Consider the following 10,000-nt stretch of genomic DNA (forward strand, 5'->3'; position numbering starts at 1 on the left):
CATTTAATAGTAGGAATGTAGCATGAATGTACTGTATGTAGAAACAAGTACATTAAATGTTACGTTCTCTAAAAATAAATAAATGTTCGTAGGAAATTAATAAAAAAAAAATCAAGGCATGCGATTATTTATGTGGTAAAATTTTAGAGAAAACGTCGTTCGATTCGTAAGTTAACGTGTCGCACGGGAAACGTGCAAAATTATTCATAATTCATTCTTAAAAAAAAAACGCTTCAAATTTTTTGCCGCCGCGACTTTGTTCTGGAAAAATATTCGAGAAGATAGAGAAATGACGTTAAACGAGATTTTAATCTTTTCCACGAGGGGAAAGCGAAGCAGCAGGAAGTTGAAAGGGGACAGGAAGTTGTAGACACAGCTAGCGTGAACATTGATGCAATTTCGGAAAATTTATATTAAAAAAAAAAAACGTCGGAAAGGACAGTCACGGAAACCAGATTTTAGCAATCGAAATTTAGGAAAACATTCCCGAGATGTTCTGAAAACCTTTTCGGAAAAATTTTCGACAGATTCCCGGAAATGTTCCAAATACGAAAACAATCCGAAAGAAAGAAATAGCCTAAAATTGCTGATTCCTTCAAAAATATAAAGAAATGTATACATGAATAAAGGTCATAAAATAATAAAAAAATTATAGAATAATTTATATTTTTAAAAAATTATAGATTTCTTTTTTTTGTAGCCGATTTCAGGAAACGTTCACAAGAATGAAATCGAAACCGTTTTTTTCCTCACGTTTCCACGAGGGGAAAAGCGAAGCAGCAGGAATTTGCGGAGGGACACCGGAGGGACGAGCGAATGTAGGATAAAAGGAAAAAAAGAAAAAAAAAAACGACAGGGAAAGAATGAGCTCGAAGGCGAACCGGAGGGATGAAGATAAAGCAGGATGATGGAGGGAGCGCTTATTGCTTTGAACCGTATCGTAGCGGACGCCTGTGGGGAGGAGACGCGAATCTGGTTTTTTTTAGTTTCTTCATCTTCTTCTTCTCCTCTTCCTCCTGGAAACAATATTGCGTTTTCCGAAGGTGCGATCCATCCTGGAGGAGGAGTGCAGCGGTACCGAGAGGCAGAAAGACGGATGGACGTGTGAACGGTAATCAGGACGAAGCCGCCGGCTCTGCTTTATATTCAACTCCTCTCTGAAGGAACGGTTACTACGGGTTCATCATTCACACGCTCCACGTGGTCATGGGACTTGTTTCCCAGAAGGCACCACACACACAAACACAAAAAAACACACTCGCGTTTTTTTACGATGCGTCAGCCAATCACGTGGCCCAGCTGAGCACCAATTTAGCGATCCACACAACTAGCATGATTATTAATTAAAAACGTGTTTTATTAATATATGTGTGTGTTTTTGTTTGTGTGTGTGTGTGTGTGTGTGTGTGTGTGTGTGTGGGATGTGGGAACTCATGAAGAAGCTCGAAATGTTAGCACTGACACGGTAAAACCCTTCAGCGAACTAATGCTCGCAAGAAATCAGCTAGCTCAGTCGCTAAGCGAAACGTGAAAAAACGCGGACGGTTCCTTTATTCCGTGTGCGTAGCTCAGACGAGCGGTTACGTTTTTACACGTCCCTCGCTTCCAAGCGCGACTTCATCGGAGAAACGGATTAGCATAGATCGCTAGTGTTCGCCCGCGCGTCGACCGAAGAGCTAGCTTTTACATAGATTAGCAGATTAGCATCCGGGTCCGCTTGGGTTTTACTTGCTAGCTTTAAACAAACACACAAACACACACCCTCACACACACACACACACACACACACACACATGATGAAAAGAGAGAAAGTGAGAGGGAATACGAATGAGAAAAGGGGTGAGAGAAGGAAATGAGGGAAAGAAAGAAAATTTAAAGAAAGATAGAGGGAATGAAGGAGAGACACAGAGAGAGAGAGAGAGAGAGAGAGAGAGAGAGAGAGAGAGAGAGAGAGAGAGAGAGAGAGATGTAAAAAAAAAAGAGAAAGATGGAAAGAATGAGAGAGGGAAAATTGAAAGATAGAAAGGGAGAAAGAGAAAAACAGGAAAGAAAGAAAAAAATAAGAAATAGAGGGGCAGAGAAAGAGGGGTGGAGAGAGAGAGAGAGAGAGAGAGAGAGAGAGAGAGAGAGAGAGACATGAAAGAGAAAGAAAAATAGGTGAAAAGAAAGAGGGAATGATAGAAATGGAAAGAGACATCAAGACAGCGAGAGGGGAAAAGAATGAAAGAGGGAGAGGGAACGCAAGATATTGAGAGGGTTGAGAGAGAAAAAAGAGAGATAAAAGCGAGGGAATGCAAAAGATAGAGGGACAGAGAAGGAGGCGATTGAAAAAAGAGATGAAGAGAGAGAAAAGGAGGGTTGATAGAGAGTGTGGGAGACGGAAAATGGAAAGAAAGCAAGAAAGAACGAACGAAAGAACGAAAAGGGGAAAGAGAGAAAAAATGGAAAGACGGAAGTAGGGAGAGAGAATAATGGAAAGATACAGAACGAGAAAGAAGAAAAGAGGGAAAGAGAAATTAAATGCAAGAGATACAGAGGCAGAGGAAGAAGGGATTGAGAAAGAGAGAGAGAGAGAGAGAGAGAGAGAGAGAGAGAGAGAGAGAGAGAGAGAGAGAGAGAGAGAGAGAGAGAGAGAGATGAAAAGAGAAAGCGACAGAAAGAGGTAGAGTTAGCATGAGATTTAATATAGACAGTGTAATCGCAAAAGGCCACTAGCTACTAGATTCTTCTCTCTCTCTCTCTCTCTCTCTCTCTCTCTCTCTCTCTCTCTCTCTCACCACACCCCTCCCTTCATCCCCCCATCCACCACGTTCCTTTCCTCCTCCTCCACCTCAAATTTGCACAAAACTTTCATTAGTGATGTGAAGGAGGGATGGAGGGAGTGAGTGAGGGAGGAAGGGAGTGAGGGAGGGAGGCGGATGAGTGCGAGGCGGCCATGTCTGCCGCTCCATTAGCACCTCGGACCATAAATCAGGCAAATCTCTCCTCCAGGGCGACTCGCTAATGACACACCGCTAACGCTAACGCCACGGGGCCGCCGTCACATCTGCGGAACGACGACGAAGAAAAAGAAGAAGAAAAAAAATACGTGAGGAAAAAAATTCTGCGAAAAAAAAACCCTGCAGGGCCTCAGAAAGTCTTCAGAGGAAGCTAGGGATCTGATTGGTCGAGAGAAAAGTCAACGGAAAGAGGAGAGAAAGAGAACGACAACGGGTGTGATTTATATACAGGCTGGTAGACCTGTGTGTGTGTGTGTGTGTGTGTGTGTGTGTGTGTGTGTGTGTGTGTGTGTGTGAGAAACATACCTGTTTCTCTCCTCATGGGCCACTGATCCAGTGTCACCCGTTCACTGAAAGAAAGAGAAAAAAGAACATCAGCTTCAACTCTCTCTCACACACACACACACACACACACACACACACACACACACACACACACACACACACACACACACACACACACACACACACACACACACTTCGTCTGGAGCGTCTGGCTCTGGCGCATACATCATTACAGATATCATTATCCAGCTGAGCCCATCTTTGTGTGTGAGCACAAAGAGACTTCTTTTCACACACACACACACACACACACACACACACACACACACACACACACACACACACACACACACACACACACACACACAGGTTAGTTTTACTGTCTTTGTCAGGTATTTCCATTTGGTGGGAATACATAATGTGTTCTGCACACACACACACACACACACACACACACACACACACACACACACACACACACACACACACAAACTCTATCAGACAGACACAATAGACATTAGTAGAGGAACGCAGAAAGGGGAGGAGGGATGAAAAATGGAACTTGTCCTCTTTTCCTTTCTTTCTCTTTTTTTCACACACACACACACACACACACACACACACACACACACACACACACACACACACACACACTTTCCTTTTTATCTTCTTTCTTACTCCCTCAATCTTCCGTCTTTCTCCTCTTTCAATCACCTCTCTCGTTCTCTTTCAATCTCTCCTATCACTCTCTCGCCCCTTCTCCTCTCTTTCATCTCTCTCTCTCTGCCTCTCTTTTCATCCCTTTTATCACTCTCTTTCCATGTCTTTCATATCACTCTATTCCCCTCTCTCCTCTATTTCCCTCTCTCTTTTTGGTCTTTCACTCTATCCTTCTCTCGTCTTTCCTTTCTCTGTCTCTCTCTCTCTTTTCCATATTCCTCTCTATCCCTCTGTCTCTCTCTCCCTCTCTTCCCTGTCTTTCTATTCTTCTTTCTCCTTTTTCTTTCTATATTTCCCTCCCTCCCTCTTTCTTTCGCTCTCTCTCAGGCACGTGTTCTCCTCCAGGCCACTTCTAGCTTCCTTCTGCATCATCTCTATTTCCACACACACACACACACACACACACACACACACACACACACACACACACACACACACACACACGCTCTCTCTCTCTCGAGACGTTCTGAAGATCGATAGTCGTATCTGAGGGAATCGTTAGCGTCATTAGCGTTAGCCATTAGCCACCGATCCCAGAGAGAAGCGGCCGATCTATAAGCACAAGATCTTTATGTTGTGTGTGCGTGTGTGCGTGTGTGCGTGTGTACGTGTGTGTGTGTGTGTGTGTGTACGTGTGTGTGTGTGTGTGTGTGTGTGTGTGAGAAAAGACTAAAGATAAGCTTCGAGCACACGAGTGAAATCGCTAAGTTAGCGCTGGATACTTTAGCAACAACGATAATCATTTGCCGCCGGAACATGTGACCTTCGGCGTTCACGTGACCATTTTTTGACGCGTTATCATTTTCTTTCCGATGATGATCTCGTTTATGGTGATGAGACTTTTTGTCTTTTCGTTTGGAGTAAACGTTTTGGCACCCTATAGGGATTAGTGGAGCTAATCCGTTCATCATTAATACAGAGAGAGAGAGAGAGAGAGAGAGAGAGAGAGAGAGAGATGTGAAAACAGATAAAGAGAGACAAAAAAGAAAGATGTGTGAATGAGAGGGAGGGCAGTGGAGGGGTGCGGTTGCAGGGAGAAGAGGTGGAGAAGGTGGAGGAGATCAGGTACCTGGGGTCAACAGTGCAAAGTAATGGAGAGTGTGTTAGAGAAGTGAAGAGAAGAGTGCATGCAGGGTGGAGTGGGTGGAGAAGAGTGATAGCAGGAGTGATATGTGATAGAAGAGTATCTGTGAGAGTGAAAGGAAAAGTTTATAGGACTGTGGTGAGACCTGAGATGTTGTATGGATTAGAGACAGTGGCATTGAATAAAAGACAGGAGGTGGAGCTGGAGGTAGCAGAGCTGAAGATGTTGAGATGTTCGTTGGGAGTGACGATGATGGACAGGATTAGAAATGAGTTTATTAGAGGGACAGCGCATATAGGACGTTTTGGAGACAAGGTGAGGAAGGTGTGATTGAGATGGTTTGGACATGTGCAGAGGAGGGACATGGGGTATATCAGTAGGAGAATGCTGAGGATGGAGACACCAGAAAGGAGGAAAAGAAGAAGACCAAGGAGGAGGTTTATGGATGTGGTGAGGGAAGACATGCAGGTAGATGGTGTGAAAGAGGCAGATGTAGAGGACAGAGGGGTATGGAGACGGATGATCCACTGTGGCGCCCCCTAATGGTAGCAGGCGAAAGAAGAAGAAGAAGAAGAATTTTTATTATATTGTTTTTATATTATAGTATATTATTATTATTATAGTTTATTATTTCGGGTCTGTATGTTCTATGCTTTGGTGATACGAATGTCCATATTTGTCATCCAATAAAGCAACCTTTGAGACAGAGAGAGAGAGAGCGAGCAAGAGAGAGACAGAAAGACAGAGAGAAAAAGAGAGAGACAGAGGCCTATTTATGAGGACGCACAATGACAGGATTGAGACATTATGAAGCTTTAAGTGCATGCCAAAAACCTTCTCACACACACACACACACACACACACACACACACACACACACACACACACACACACACACACACACACACACACACACATGATAGACTCGAGTCTGATGGATTGCTCTGAACCAGATTTGTAGGGGTTTTATCTTTGAGCTGTGTGCGTGTGTGTGTGTGTGTGTGTGTGTGCGTGCGTGCGTGCGTGTGTGTGTCTCTAGCCCTGCAGAAAGGCCATGTGGGATTGATTCGGACGGCTGGCCTCACTGCAGGACTTCCCTCCAGAGGATAGAAGTCTGCAAACACACACACACACACACACACACACACACACACACACACACACTTTTATCAGTGCTGTACATCCATCTAGTGCCACCTCCTGTGTGTGTGTGTGTGTGTGTGTGTGTGTGTGTGTGTTCGTGTGTGTTTTGATTACCAGTCTATTGCATCATAACTTTAGCACACACCGCCTGTTCCAGTGACCTTTGACCCCACATTCAGATTACACACTCCAGGTGCGTCTGCGTCTCCACAACACAGGAAACTGAAGAGACTCCCCGTAGGTGTGGCATCAATGAAATGTGGGCGTGTCTGAAGTAAATGTATAGAAATGTGGGTGTGTCTGAAGTAAATGTATAGAAATGTTGGCGTGTCTGAAGTAAATGTATAGAAATGTGGGTGTGTCTGAAGTAAATGTATAGAAATGTGGGTGTGTCTGAAGTAAATGTATAGAAATGTGGGTGTGTCTGAAGTAAATGTATAGAAATGTGGGTGTGTCTGAAGTAAATGTATAGAAATGTGGGCATGTCTGAGTCTGTTTGTGTGTGTGTGTGTGTGTGTGTGTGTTTCTGTATATTTAAATAGGGGTGTGGCTGATGCCAGATGTGGGCGTGTCCGAAGTAAATGTATAAAAATGTGGGCGTGTCTGATTCCGTTTGTGTGTGTGTGTGTGTGTCTGTTTCCATATATGAAAATATGGGTGTGTCTGTTTCCATATATTTAAATAGGGGCGTGTCTGATGTCAGATATGCAAATTCTGGGCGTGTCTAACTTCATATATGGAAATGTGTCTGAATCCATATGTGAAACCTTGGTGTGAATTTTGTATGTAAATGAGAGCAGCTCTGCGTGGGTGTGTCCTGAAGTCCATAAATGGACATGTAGGTAGGACTTTGTGTCCCCAAGAGAGAACTCAGTGACGCTCATATATGATACGTTAGCCAGCTAGCGAACACGAATACACGAAAGGTTTTTTTCTCTAGCTCAATTTTAAGGACGTATGATGGGTGTGGCCGATTGAATACAAAGCCACACCCACTTGTCTCCTCAGCAGTGATGTCATTACCCCGGGTTAACGCGACCTGAGGGACATTAGGGACGCGGCTGGGAATTAAAAAGTAAAGAGCTTTTCATTAGTCTGATGCACAGCCTTCGATCCGGCCAAACAGAACGAGCAGAAAAGACAAAGTACATGAAAAGAGAGAGAGAGAGAGAGAGAGAGAGAGAGAGAGAGAGAGAGAGAGAGAGAGACAGAATCCTCCCCTGAGCAGGAAAATTATGAGCTGGCGTTCCATCACACACCACATGGCAGCAGAGACTTCTGTCCAGACTAACGATGCCGGGGTCACAGGGGGGTGTGTGTGTGTGTGTGTGTGTGTGTGTGTGTGTGAGAAAGCATGATTCGTCGGAATACCAACACTAGATGTGTCATATCTTTGTCAAGCAACACACGCACACACGCGCGCACACGCGCACACGCGCACACACGCACACACGCACACACGCACACACGCACACACAGAGAAAGTGACTAAAAGCTAGCATTATGAAGCATATTTAACATTTCCTACCAGCTAATGTAGTGCAGTGCATGTAGTATTTGCGTGCGTGTGTGTGTGTGTGTGTGTGTGTGTGTGTGTGCGCGCATGTAGGAGGAAATGGTGGGGATCCCGAGCCAATCAAAAGCCGGAAAGATGAAACAGATGAAGTTCTGTGGCACAGTGCAACAGTAAACTTGGCGGTTGGTTTGGGACATGCCCACTGTGCAGCAATAGCGACATCTAAGTTACCTACATAGTGAACATAAGGTCAGTTTGGGACATGCCCACTGTCTAGCAATGTTGTCGTCTAGGTGACCTACATAGTGAACATGCTGTTTTAGGACACACCCACTGTGCAGCAATGGTGATGTATATGCTTGAGTGTACAGTGAATATGGAAGGTGGTTTAGGACAGGGCCGCAGTGGAGCGATGGCGCTGTATATACGGTGTGTATAGTGAATATGGCAGGTGGTTTGGGACAGGGCCGCAGTGGTGCGATGGCGCTGTATATACGGTGTGTATAATGAATATGGAAAGTGGTTTGGGACAAGGCCGCAAGTGTGTAGGGATTAGTGAAGTAGAAGAAGTGTATTTGTAGTGAAGGAGAATTTGAACGTTAGTAACCTTTGGGACTGGAGGCAGGAGATTTGTGGAGATTTTTGGACAGAGGGAGACGGGAGATGAGGGAAGACAGGAGGGATTTTTGTGTATCCCGCGAGAGAGACGGTTACGCAACGCTGATCAAAGCCGAGCCTAAAGCCGCCTCGCGCCACCACGGTCCCGCAGATCCTCCGCCGAATATATTTACCTCCTGCAGTAACTTCTAAAACTATCCACTGAACAGCAGACGTGCTAACAATCAGAAACGCTAACAATCGGAACGCTAACATTCAGACACGCTAACAATCGAAACGCTAACATTTAGACACGCTAACAATCGAAACGCTAACATCCAGACACGCTAACAATCAAAACGCTAACATTTAGACACGCTAACAACCGAAACGCTAACATTTAGACACGCTAACAATCGAAACGCTAACATTCAGACACGCTAACATTTAGACACGCTAACAATCGAAACGCTTACAGGCAGACATGCTAACAATTGAAACGCTAACAACCACACGTGTTAACAATCGAAATGCTAACATTCAGACACGCTAAAAATCAAAACGCTAACATTCATACACACTAACAATCGAAAGGCTAACAACCAGACATGCTAACAGTCGAAATGCTAACATTCAGACACGCTAACATTCAGACACGCTAACAATCAAAAACGCTCGCATTCAGACACGCTAACGAACGAAACACTAACAACCAGACATGCGAACGGTCAAAATGCTAACATTTAGACACGCTAACAATGGAAACGCTAACAATCAAAATGCCTACAATCGAAACGCTAACAATCAGACGCGCTTATAATCAGACCTAACAACATGTGTATTGTATCGAATTGTAACATACGGAATTGTATCATATAATCCAATTTTGTATAAAATCTTATATTCTATCGCATCCTTCCCTCCTCTCTCTCCCTCCATCCTTCCCTCCGCTCTCTCCCTCCATCCTTCCCTTTCTCTTTTTTTGCTGAGGCACATGTTTTTATTTACCGTAGCGGCTAGCGCTACATCTGAGTGCCTTCGAGTGCCTTCTTTGTGCAGACCTCATCAATCAGGCGTCTCGGATCCCGGAGCAGAAAAGCAGATGAGAGACAAAGGGGAGAAGGAGGTGAAGGAGGAGAAGAAGAGCGGAGGGGGGGAATGAAGGAGGGAGTGACCTGAGCTTGAGGCGCTCAATAAATCAGCGCTCAACAATAACACACGCAGCGTAATGTGGCTAAGCTAATTCATCACCTCAGCACCGGGCTCAACAGGAGATCTCTTATCTGAGTGCCGGCTGAGGGTGTGCATGTGTGTGTGTGTGTGTGTGTGTGTGTGTGTGTGTGTGAGGGGTCTAGTAAAAACAGTCCATGCCTTCCACTTAAAAAATTTGCTAGCTAAATGTTTTATCAATGTCGCTAACTAGCATAGTACATTAACCGAATCTTGATGTTCTTCTCGATGTGGAGCTCAGGGTTAGCTATGATACAGCACCCCCTAGAGGTCAGAGGGTTAAAAAGCCTTGCTCAAGCGTTCAAGGAACTGAATTCTTAAGTTATACTTAATCAGTAGGTTCTGATTGATATGTTTTACAGAACTACGCTACGCAGGAGTGATTACGACAAATCAATACATTTTAAAGTGTATAAAGACCGAATT

At 44.5% G+C, this 10,000-nt stretch overlaps 1 protein-coding gene across 2 annotated transcripts in view; it reads right to left on the reverse strand.

The window, feature by feature from the left end:
• Window positions 1-10,000, reverse strand: part of raraa (retinoic acid receptor, alpha a) — an 85,740-nt gene that overhangs the window by 51,229 nt on the left and 24,511 nt on the right. For both annotated transcript variants that reach the window (XM_083557143.1, XM_083557144.1), the window contains exon 2: window positions 3,306-3,349. The gene's annotated coding sequence lies outside the window, so the exon portion shown is untranslated. The remainder of the gene's footprint in view (window positions 1-3,305; window positions 3,350-10,000) is intronic.

The sequence above is a fragment of the Silurus aristotelis genome (genome assembly GCF_946808225.1).
Source record: "Silurus aristotelis genome assembly, chromosome: 12".
NCBI classification, from domain to species: Eukaryota; Metazoa; Chordata; class Actinopteri; order Siluriformes; family Siluridae; genus Silurus; species Silurus aristotelis.